Genomic DNA, 10,782 nt, shown 5'->3' with positions numbered 1-10,782 from the left:
ACTAAAGAATCCAAATAGAAAAAAACGAACAAAAACTACAGTAAAGCTTCCACAACAATTTAAAATAAAAAAAATTTTAAAAGTTCGCTAAAAATTATAAATAAATCCTAACACCAGTTATGGTTCCTTTTGGCCCACTTCGGAATCAGTCCTACTTGGTTAGCTACTCCTCAACTGACTATTGGGTTTTCAGTTGCCCTATACTAGCACAACAAAAAGACTATCACGCGATACAACAAAAGAGCCTATCACACAAAAGAAAACGCCGAACAAAATAACACGCACTACTAATACGGCACCGCAAATGTAACAACAATATGCAAAATATGTAAATATACGTACGTATATAAATGTATATATATATTTGTAGGTAATTAGTTTTCATACAACACAAGGTGGGGCGGCCAATACATGTATGTACGTATGTATGTAAATATATTTACCACTCGGGTGATCTTCCTTTTTTTAACTTTAATTATTTCTTTAGTATTTTTAATTAATTTGCTAAAATTAGCAATTGTGAAAATGATTATCAACGGTTTCTTACGTTGAGGAAAGAGCTAGACACTCTTCACAACTCTTTATTCTAAAAGTATATGCTCTCTGTTGAAACGAGACTTAAATCAAATGCCTCCAGCTTCTGGCATTTCATCAACACATAAAGAAAAACTACTGGTTTTCCAGCTAGTTAAGAATATGATGGAAATATTTCTGATAATATCCTGTGACTTATTTGCTCGATTTTTTCAGAAAGTGTATGAGAGATACGGAACAACATAATTTCCTAGTCTCCCAGCTTCTCCCTTGCAAACTATCACCTCGTTTGAGATTTGTATTGAAGACGTGCTGCTAGCGATTTCTAAACTCAAGCCCAGCACCAAATTAGACAGTGAGGGCTTTTCTCCACAGCCTTTTAAAATTTGCGCCGACATATTACCTCGTCCGTTATTACTGATATTCGAAAAATGTCTAAATAGTGGTACTTTCATGGATTCATGGAAACTCTGCTCGATTTAACCATTCTATAGATCGGGTGATCAGAACGACGTCTGGGTCTATAGGCCTATAGTCAAGCAGAGCACCATTGCTAAGTTATTTGATACATAATTCAAATGAAATTATTTGATAACATACATAAGGTTATATCCAATTGCCAGCATGGATTTTTCCCTGGTAGGTCAACCTGCTCTAATCTCGTTTTAGCTAAAAATCTAATAATAAGTGCATTATAAAACCATTCGCAACTAGGCCTTTGATAAGGTGGACCACTCAATACTTTTGTATAAATTGAAACACTATGGTATCAATGGAAAGCTCTTGGACTTCTTTACCAGTTTTTTAAAAGGTAGAAAACTGCTTGTGAAAATTGGACCTATTGCATCCAAAATCGTTGTTAATGCATGGTATACTGCAAGGAACTCATAGCGGCCCATTACTGTTCACACTCTTTATAAACGACTTACCGAATAATTTTAAGTTTGCGAAGTGTTTAATGTTTGCGGACGATGTGAAACTCCTCCAAGAGGTACATAGCTTGTCAGATAGCAAAAGCTTGCAGTCGGATCTTGATGCCTTCCAAAATTGGTGCTCATTAAACCACTTATTTCTAAACGTAAATAAATGTTTTATTGTGACGTTCACAAGGAAACCAAATTTCTTATATTTTAACTATAAACTAAACAACTGCATTTTAAGTCGAAGTCATGAAATTAAAGATCTTGGTGTTATCTTTGACACTAAACTTGCATTTACCAAACATATTGATTATGTTGTATCCAAAGCATTCGCAATGGTCGGTTTCATTAGAAGAAACTCTAAGGATTTTAGGGACCCTCAAACTTTAAAATCTCTTTATGTGGCCCTAGTAAGATCCCGCATTGAGTACTGCTCATTAATATGGATTCTATACTATGACGTTCATTCGAAGAAAATTTAAAGGGTACAACAAATTCTTACATAAATAGCTTTGTTTGAAATGGACTGGCCAAATTATGCAGCTCCTTATATAAGTCGACGTAAGTTACTTGGTTTACAATCCTTATATGATAGGCGAATCTTTTTGTCAATAATCTTTGTCTATAATGTCAATATTTGTAATATTGATTGTAAAGAGTTATCAAAACATTTTCAAAGTCATACTTCACTCTATGATCTAAGGAATAATCGTCCATTTGTTCTCTAAAATAATACAAGTAATTATGCATGTAATGAGCCTCTAGCACGATGTGCGTAACGTCCTTAATTTCAACGTTACTATTGTAAAATTCAAGCTTAATCAGTTTACCATATTTATTTAAGCGAATTAGTCCGTAAGATTATTTTCTGTAGACTGAAGTAAATAAAAATAAAATAAAAAATATATCCTTTTTGAACTTCAAATTGAAAGAACCCAACCACGAAGAGATTGCTTTGAAGCGACTTTTTTACTTAAGTTTCCACTTTTTTTCGCGCACTAAAACTTAACCACCACACTTATCTGGTATCCTGGATACGCTAGCCTGCGCTCAATAATTATCTGTCGGGATCCGTTCGCACCAAACACGAAAAAAATTGCAACCGGCTGACTCACTGGAGACGGCGGGGTTGCTTGAGGGGGAAAAACAGGGCAATATACATAATACTTAGGGCAAATGGAATTTAAAGTTGGACAACAACAATTGTAGGAGGGAACGGCATCAACTATTAACAAGTAGCAAACTAGCTACAAATATGACATTTAATATTTTTATTGAGCTTTGTACCACGATTGTTTATTAGGAAAAATTAAAAAAGCAACAAAGTCTAAGCGGTAGAAGTTATAGCAGCTATTTCGGAGATCAACACATCTTCATCAGACTTCTTTTTTATAGACTTCCGCAGGGATAGAACCTGCGTAATCGATGTTCAAAGTCAGAAGCGTTAACCACTGAGCTATGTACATCCCGTAAACTCTTGTTGCTAATTCATTTTCCTTATTCAACCAACTACTATCAAGTGCAGTTGATTTGCCGCTATTTAAACTCGACAGCGTGGTTGTTGTTTTCAACTCTATACATCCATTTGCTGATTTGCTTTTTTGTATAGTATCAGGCAGGCTCTTCCTAAACTATGTATTTGTCAATGTTATTGTGGCTTGTTAACATTTTATTTTTAATATTTTTATTGAGCTTTGTACCACGATTGTTTATTAGGAAAAATTGAAAAAGCAACAAAGTCTAAGCGGTAGAAGTTATAGCACTATTTCGGAGATCACCACATCTCCTCATCAGACTTCTTTTTTCTAGACTTCAGCAGGGATCGAACCTGCGAATTCGATGTTCAAAGTCAGAAGCGTTAACCACTGAGCTATGTACATCCCGTAAACTCTTGTTGCTAATTCATTTTCCTTATTCAACCAACTACTATCAAGTGCAGCTGATTTGCCGCTATTTAAACTCGACAGCGTGGTTGTTGTTGTCAATTCTATACATCCATTTGCTTATTTGCTTTTTTGTATAGTTTCAGGCAGGCTCTTCCTAAACTATGTATTTGTCAATGTTATTGTGGCTTATTAACATTTTATTTTTAATACCTTTATTAAGCTTTGTACCACGATTTTTTATTAGGAAAAATTGAAAAAGCTACAAGGCTAACCGGTAGAAGTTATAGCTGCTATTTCGGAGATCACCACATCTTTTTCATCAGACTTATTTTTTCTAGAGTTCAGCGGGGATCGAACCTGCGTAATCGATGTTCAAAGTCAGAAGTGTTAGCCACTGAGCTATGTACATTCCGTAAACTCTTGTTGCTAATTCATTTTCCTTATTCAACCAACTACTATCAAGTGCAGCTGATTTGCCGCTATTTAAACTCGACAGCGTGGTTGTTGTTGTCAATTCTATACATCCATTTGCTTATTTGCTTTTTTGTATAGTTTCAGGCAGGCTCTTCCTTAACTATGTATTTGTCAATGTTATTGTGGCTTATTAACATTTTATTTTTAATACCTTTATTGAGCTTTGTACCACGGTTGTTTATTAGGAAAAATTGAAAAAGCAACCAAGTCTAAGCGGTAGAAGTTATAGCAGCTTGTTTACACGGGGGCGCTTGGGGATTACGCTCCGGTGCAAATATAACCGAAAGAAATAAATAAAACCAAGATATTTCGGTGTTAATGATGAATTCAATAAAGAGTCGATTTATTTCAATATAGATATATATATATAGTATGGAATAATAAAATATTTGGATAGCTGTGGACGGGAGTGGCCTGGTAGCTGCTGCGCTCGCGTTGATCTTCTAAACCGAAGTGATTAAAAAGGTTTACGGGACCTTAAATTGGACCGCCGGACAGTAACTGATGTTAAGGGGAAACTTAACGAAAGTTCACTGTCCGGCGGGACATTAAAATTTACCGCGAATACTAATACCTGTACGCATGTATGTATCCGTGTATGCACATACGCATATATATGTATGCCTATGCAGATACGTATGCACGTACATATGCTGGCATTAGGGTGGCGCATAAACAAGTAATATTTAGGCTGAAGACCGGCCCCCTTGCGATAAGCAACATCTGGACAATTACTTTTTACGATGCAGCTACCAAGCTCTCCTGAGTCTGTTTACAATTTCATTCATTTTATTTTTTCTCAAAATTGCAAAACAAAATAGCTCCGGTGACCAGCGCGTTAATGTCCGTTAGTCTTCCTACTGCTGGGAGATGAGAGAGAGAGAAATAAAGGTACAGACGAGGTCATAATTCAATGCACTTTTATTTAGAAATAAAAACTAAAATAAACATATACAAAAATTCATTATAAGCCATTTTACGAAAAAATATGAGGATGTTATTAAAGAAAATTATTATTATTTTTATTTTTTTATTTTAATTAGGCGCGGTAGGCGCCCGAGAGTACCCAACCAAATATTGAGATGATACGAAGAAATTCGGGTCGGCGAGTCTGATGTGCACATAAGTAGCTACTATCGTCGGGTCGATGCTTTTGGGCGGAGATATCCGGCGGTAATTATTTGGCGGGTTTGTCTTGTTCGTCGGCGTGATCGGAAAGACCTAGTTTCCGATTCAGCCAACCTTTGAGTCTCGTTGTTGAGTGGGGGTCGGAAAGTACGCGTTTTAGCTCCCCTGTCGCTGTTCGGGCGGAGAGTCCGAGTCTCCGCTCCGGGTTCGATCCTTTCTAAAGTTTCCGGTTCCGGACGGAAAGACCGAGTTTCCGTTCCGGATTCGGACGCATAAATCGAGATCACATCCAACTCGTCTTCTTCCTCGTCAACCTGTTGACTCCAGGGTCTCCTGCCGACTGGGTCCAGGTGAAGGGTGGTGTGATGCTTGTCGTGGCATCGGCGACATCTCTCCGCACATGTGCAGTTTTCTGTGCGATGTGTCATGGCCAAGCAATTGCTGCAGAATTTTCCCAAGAGCGCTTCGCGTAATCTTTCTTCCGCGCGGTAGACCGGACACAACCTTATCGGGTGTCTGCCGTTGCATAAACGACAGGCTTTAGGATAGCGATGTGCGTGTTGTGCCGTTTTCTTCAACATTTGAGCGAAGCGGGTCATGATTGCTGCAATAAATGGGTAAATTTTTTACGATCCGTTGGTATCGTGAACCATCTATTTAAAAATTGTTGGGTGGCGAGTAATTGGGGTGGAAATTGTCTAATACTTGACATAACTTCCTTTATTAGATAAATAAGATTTGGTTAGTGGGAACGTGACACTATTTTCAATTATTTGTATTTCACAAACTAACACGTGTAAATATGGCTTATGTAAATATGCTTAATGTCGGCTTGCGACCCACAAAAATGAAGGGTGGAACGCACAAGTGCCATACCTTCCATTATGCAGGAATGCATTGGCAAAGTTAAATTTTTATTACATCGAAAATTGTAAATTGCATTTATGATGTTTGGAAGTGCCCATATTAAGTGCTCTTATGGAAAAGATCATTTCCGTTAATGAGTTGATCTACTAATATTCGTAATTAGCAGTTCAACTTCATTGCATGAAGTTGTCGAAAACGAATTAGTCTACACTTGGAGAGTTTTTAGCCATTCTCGCAACCCGTATGTATGATTTATGTGAATTTATCCACCGGTGCTAGGATAGCACTACGTTCTGACATGAGTTTAGTACGTTTTAGAAAAGTGTTTAATCTACTCTATCTATTATTAAAAAATCTATTCTATAACAAAGTTTTAATTCATGTGAATATTTCGGAATGACTGACGATGACCTTAATAAAATAAGTCAATACATTGACAATATTCGAATACTTTGTCTATATATGTATAAATAAATTAAAATTTGAAAGAGATGTTACTGAAATATCTAAATTTTTTTGATATTGCGGATGAGAAAAAGATGACACCCGGCTACTAGGAAAATTTGTTTTTACTCCAATTGTCAGAGTGGTGCGTACTAAATAATTTTGGTAGTCCGAGCCCTGTTTCACATATAAGCCAATTAAGAAAATTCATTCATTTCATTGGAAGAATGGGATGGAAAGTACATTCATACACGAGGGAATTACGCAATCGCAGGTAAGAAGGTTGTAGAGGTTGTAAAAATTAGTAACTTTAATTTGTAATTAACATTGAAGTTGTTTTTTTCTTTTCAGAACAATGGCAGTCGATGTGCGCTCTACAAATGTGACTACCGACAATTTATCCAGACATGATATGCACGCATGGGTAAACGATTGTCTGCAAGCGCAATTTGGTAAAATTGAAGAGCTCTGCACTGGCGCTGCTTATTGCCAGTTCATGGATATGCTGTTTCCCGGCTCGGTACCAATGAAAAGTGTCCAGTGCCGCACTAATTTGGAACATGAATATATTCAGATGTTTAAAATCTTACAAGCATCTTTCCAAACGATGGCCGTTTTTAAGATACTTTCGAATTTTTTTTTCAATGGTTAAAAAAAAATTCTTCAATGCCTATTATGATGGCCGAGGTTATGATGCCAGCGCTGCTATATACGACGCACCAATGGGTTTTGGTTCGGGTGTGGTAAAAGCGTTACCTGGCACTGGTAGCGGTTCGTTATCCTCACGCAAACCAGTTTCCATAGCACCGCCGGCGCGTTCCACAACAACATCGATGGCATTTTATTTTAAAGGTAAAGATAATTGAGGTGCCATCTTTAATTGCATGGTACCACAATCTGAATTAGATGCTGATCTAGTTAAGACAATCCTTTCAGAATATAAGATACATAACGCTGATATAACGTGGCGATATGATGCGACTAGCGACGATCTACTTGGTGATATCGAGGGCAATTGTATTTAAATACCCTGGCTTTATATTCTAAACAAATTAGGCTGCATCGATCAATAGCTAAAGAATTTAAATATGCTTTGGTGTGGGGCTCTTCGGTTAAGCATCAACCGCAGAAAATGGGTATCGACCATATCCTCAACGATGAAGACGTCGTGCGAATTGTAAAGAAGGTAGATATAAATTGGTTTACTTACGCCGTGTATTTTTAAACTTAAATAAAGTTGGCTTTAAATAATTAATGGCTTTAAAATTAAATAATTTTTGGCTTTAAAAACGCAAAAAAAATTATCATGCATAGTTAGTTTAACCATACAGATATTAACCCTGAGTAGTAGGGAAGTAGCAAATTCGGGCTGGGAACATTTTTGTCAGCAAGAATTTGTGAGTCGGATTAGGGCCCACGGTTGCTTTTTGTCAACAATAATTTGCATCAAGTTCGTTAAATTTAAAAAATGTACAATCTTGCTTCGATTTACTAATGAGCGATGCATGTAAAGATTTTTTTTTTTTTTAATTAATTTAACTAATTCCACTGATTTGAAAGGTATTGATCTGAAAAAGCTGTGTTCGTAATCAGAAACAAAATACGTATAGAATCCGGATTTTTTTCTCACTGGAAGTAATTAAAAAAGTTATTCTGTTCGAAAAGCAGCCGTGGACGCCGATTTAACTGTGGTCAACTACACAGAATCGGTATAATCAAAATGAGGTTTTAAGGGTGTTTATTTAATGGTATAGGTTCCAGCCTGGCGTGCGGGTCCCCAGTCCAGCTGACGGTTCTCTTCGGGGTAGTATCCTGGTAATCTACTACTTCCATCATCACCCTTGTTGGAAATGTCGTTGGTCTGGTAACAAAGTTTTATGTTTTTACCTTTTTTTTGTTGTTCACCGTTTATTTGAGACCTAATTGATTTGTGTTTTCTATCAAGGGTTCCGTAAAGGAATGAATAATATGGATACCTCGACCACCGAGAGAAGCTAGTCAACAATTTTTTCTCCATCGAACCGCAGTGGACCCTAAATTATGTGAGTTTTTGAAATATTATAATGACTGCTAATTTTACTTAAAAAATTTTACCTTTTAAACTTCGGGTGGGGCATTTACTTAAACTTGCAACTTAAGACAAATTCATTAACCCTGGAACACCAATCATGTTTTTAATAAGTAAACACTAATTATCTGTCGAATCGCCTGATAAGCATTTAGCACTGATAGTTTTTTTTTTTTTTTAAGTTTTAAAGCATCAATCCTCAAAGAGTTTTCGATAGGTTCTTAATATAATAATTTCTAACTAAAATAAAGCAAACGTTATGCGGTTATATTGTGGTTTAAATAATGAAATTTAAAATTTCAAAAAATGATTTTCAAGAAACTTCACCATAAAACATAAACTGTGTTAGTCGAATCGACTAACATTGGTGTTCTAGGGTTTAGAACCAAAAGTCTAGCAGACCAGCAAAGTTGCGAATAATTTGCGCGGAATTCGAAAGAATTTAATTAAAATATATTTCGTGAATTCGTTCGTTAAACTTGCTGATCTTCGACCGCTTGCCTCTCATTCTGAGGAGGAGTAGTTCGCTACTTATGCAATTTTAATTGTGAATTCAGATCTGAGGATGGTTGTTTTTGTGTAACCAGATCAACTCGGGGGAACCCGAGTAAGAACCATCACCACAAATACAAAAAACCAGAAAAGATACTACCTTTTTTGTAAAATTATGACAAGTTAGGCGTGGAATCCCTCCGATTACCTGGAAGTGGAATGCTGTGGTAAAAGGAAGTGGAATAAGCTACAGGTGAAGAAGGCAATTTATAAGGTTGTTGGTGGCTCCGAGTTTCCATCTCTGTATGGTGGGAGTAGAACCAATTTCACTAGTGGTCTGGTAACTTGACCTTTCTCCGTCTAGATGTCCACTACGCGCACTCTGCCATCGGTACCGGGGTGCACGTTGACAACTCGCCCCAATCTCCATTCAATTGGGGGTAGATTGTCCTCCCTGATAACTACGAGATCACCTGGTTTTACATTCTCCTTGGGGTGCTTCCATTTAATTCGCTTCTGTAGTTCGGTTAAGTACTCCACTTTCCATCGCCTGCAAAACGTCTGGTACAGTGCTTTTAGTTTTTGCCATCGATTGACGATGGAGGCAGGGTTCTCATTCATCACATCAGTCATATGATAACACTCTCAAAGCTCTCGGTAGAACTGAAAATCGGTCAAGAATATCGATATTGTTTTCTTTTGTTGATGCATAAGCGTGCGCTCTTTTTTCTTCTACTTCTGTGTGATAGGTAGTTTCTTGAGCGGGCCACTTAGAATTGCCTTCTTGCAACCAACAAGGTCCCTGCTACCACAAAAAATTTGAGACCAAGTCCGAAGCAGGTAGTCCTCTTCTAGCCAAATCGGCTGGATTCGAAGCCGAGTTTACATGAAACCAGTCCTTGTTACCGACTTTTTCAACGATTTTCGTTATTTGGTGCGCGACGAAGGTTGACCAAGAACAAGGCGGCTTTCGTATCCATGCGAGTACGATGGTCGAATCTGTCCAAAGATATTTTCTTACTTGTCCTAGGTTGAGGTTGTTAATTATGGATTCTATAATTTCTGCGAACAGAACGGCTCCGCAGAGCTCCAGTCGAGGTAGCGATATAGTTTTTACAGGAGCTACTTTTGTTTTTGCCAAAAGAAGGTGTACCAAAACTTTGTCATCTCTTTTGACGCGCATGTATGCCGTAGCCGCATATGCTTTTCCTGATGGGTCGCAAAAACCAGGTATCTCGATGTCATCTCCTGGTGAGAAGTGTACCCTTCGAGGCATTCTAATGTTGTCTATTTCATGGTAATGTTTGGTAAAATTCTGCCAGCGTTCCAAAGTAGTAGAAGACACAGTCTCATCCTAGTCTGTGGATCCTAGCCAAATACTCCGCATAATTATTTTGGCTACGACGACTATTGGAGCAAGCCATTCTACGGATCAAATAGCTTGGCGATAGCTGATAGTATCGCCCTTTTTGAAAGTGTATCGCGGTCCTCCAGTGGTCTTGCTATGAAATAGAAAAGATCCGTATGGGCATTCCATCTTATGCCAAGAGCCTTAACCGTGCTGGTATCTTCGAATGCCAAAAAGTCTTCACTGAGTAAGTCCGTTTTTGGGATGTCCTTTAGAATTTCCGTACAGTTTGAGGTCCACTACCTTAGCGGAAAACCGGCTGACCGTAGTACTTCAGAGATTTCATCTCTTGCTTTTACGGTATAGTCGATGCTGTGTCCTCCAGCTAGCACGTCATCCACATACATGCATTTTCGTAGTATATTTGATGCTATTGGGGAAGAACTTTCTACATCGTCAGCCAGTTGTAAAAGTGTCCTTATCGCGAGGTAAGGAGCACAATTAAACCCGAAAGTGACAGCCTTTAATTCGTATAGACTTACAGGTTCGTTCGGGTTTGTACGGAAAACTATCCGCTGATATTTGGCATGGTTGCTGTCCACCCAAATTTGTCGGTACATC

The 10,782-nt window shown here is 37.8% G+C and overlaps 1 pseudogene; it reads left to right on the top strand.

Moving 5' to 3' along the window:
- The first annotated feature begins 6,480 nt into the window (after positions 1-6,480).
- On the top strand, positions 6,481-7,105 carry LOC108368725 (microtubule-associated protein RP/EB family member 1 pseudogene; annotated as a pseudogene).
- Positions 7,106-10,782: the final 3,677 nt, after the last annotated feature.

This window comes from Rhagoletis zephyria, unplaced genomic scaffold (genome assembly GCF_001687245.7).
Source record: "Rhagoletis zephyria isolate East Lansing unplaced genomic scaffold, Rhagoletis_zephyria_1.1 Rzeph_scaffold_03277, whole genome shotgun sequence".
NCBI lineage: Eukaryota > Metazoa > Arthropoda > Insecta > Diptera > Tephritidae > Rhagoletis > Rhagoletis zephyria.
The sequence above is the reverse complement of the archived record's forward strand: the minus strand, read 5'-3'. Positions and strand labels throughout refer to the sequence as shown.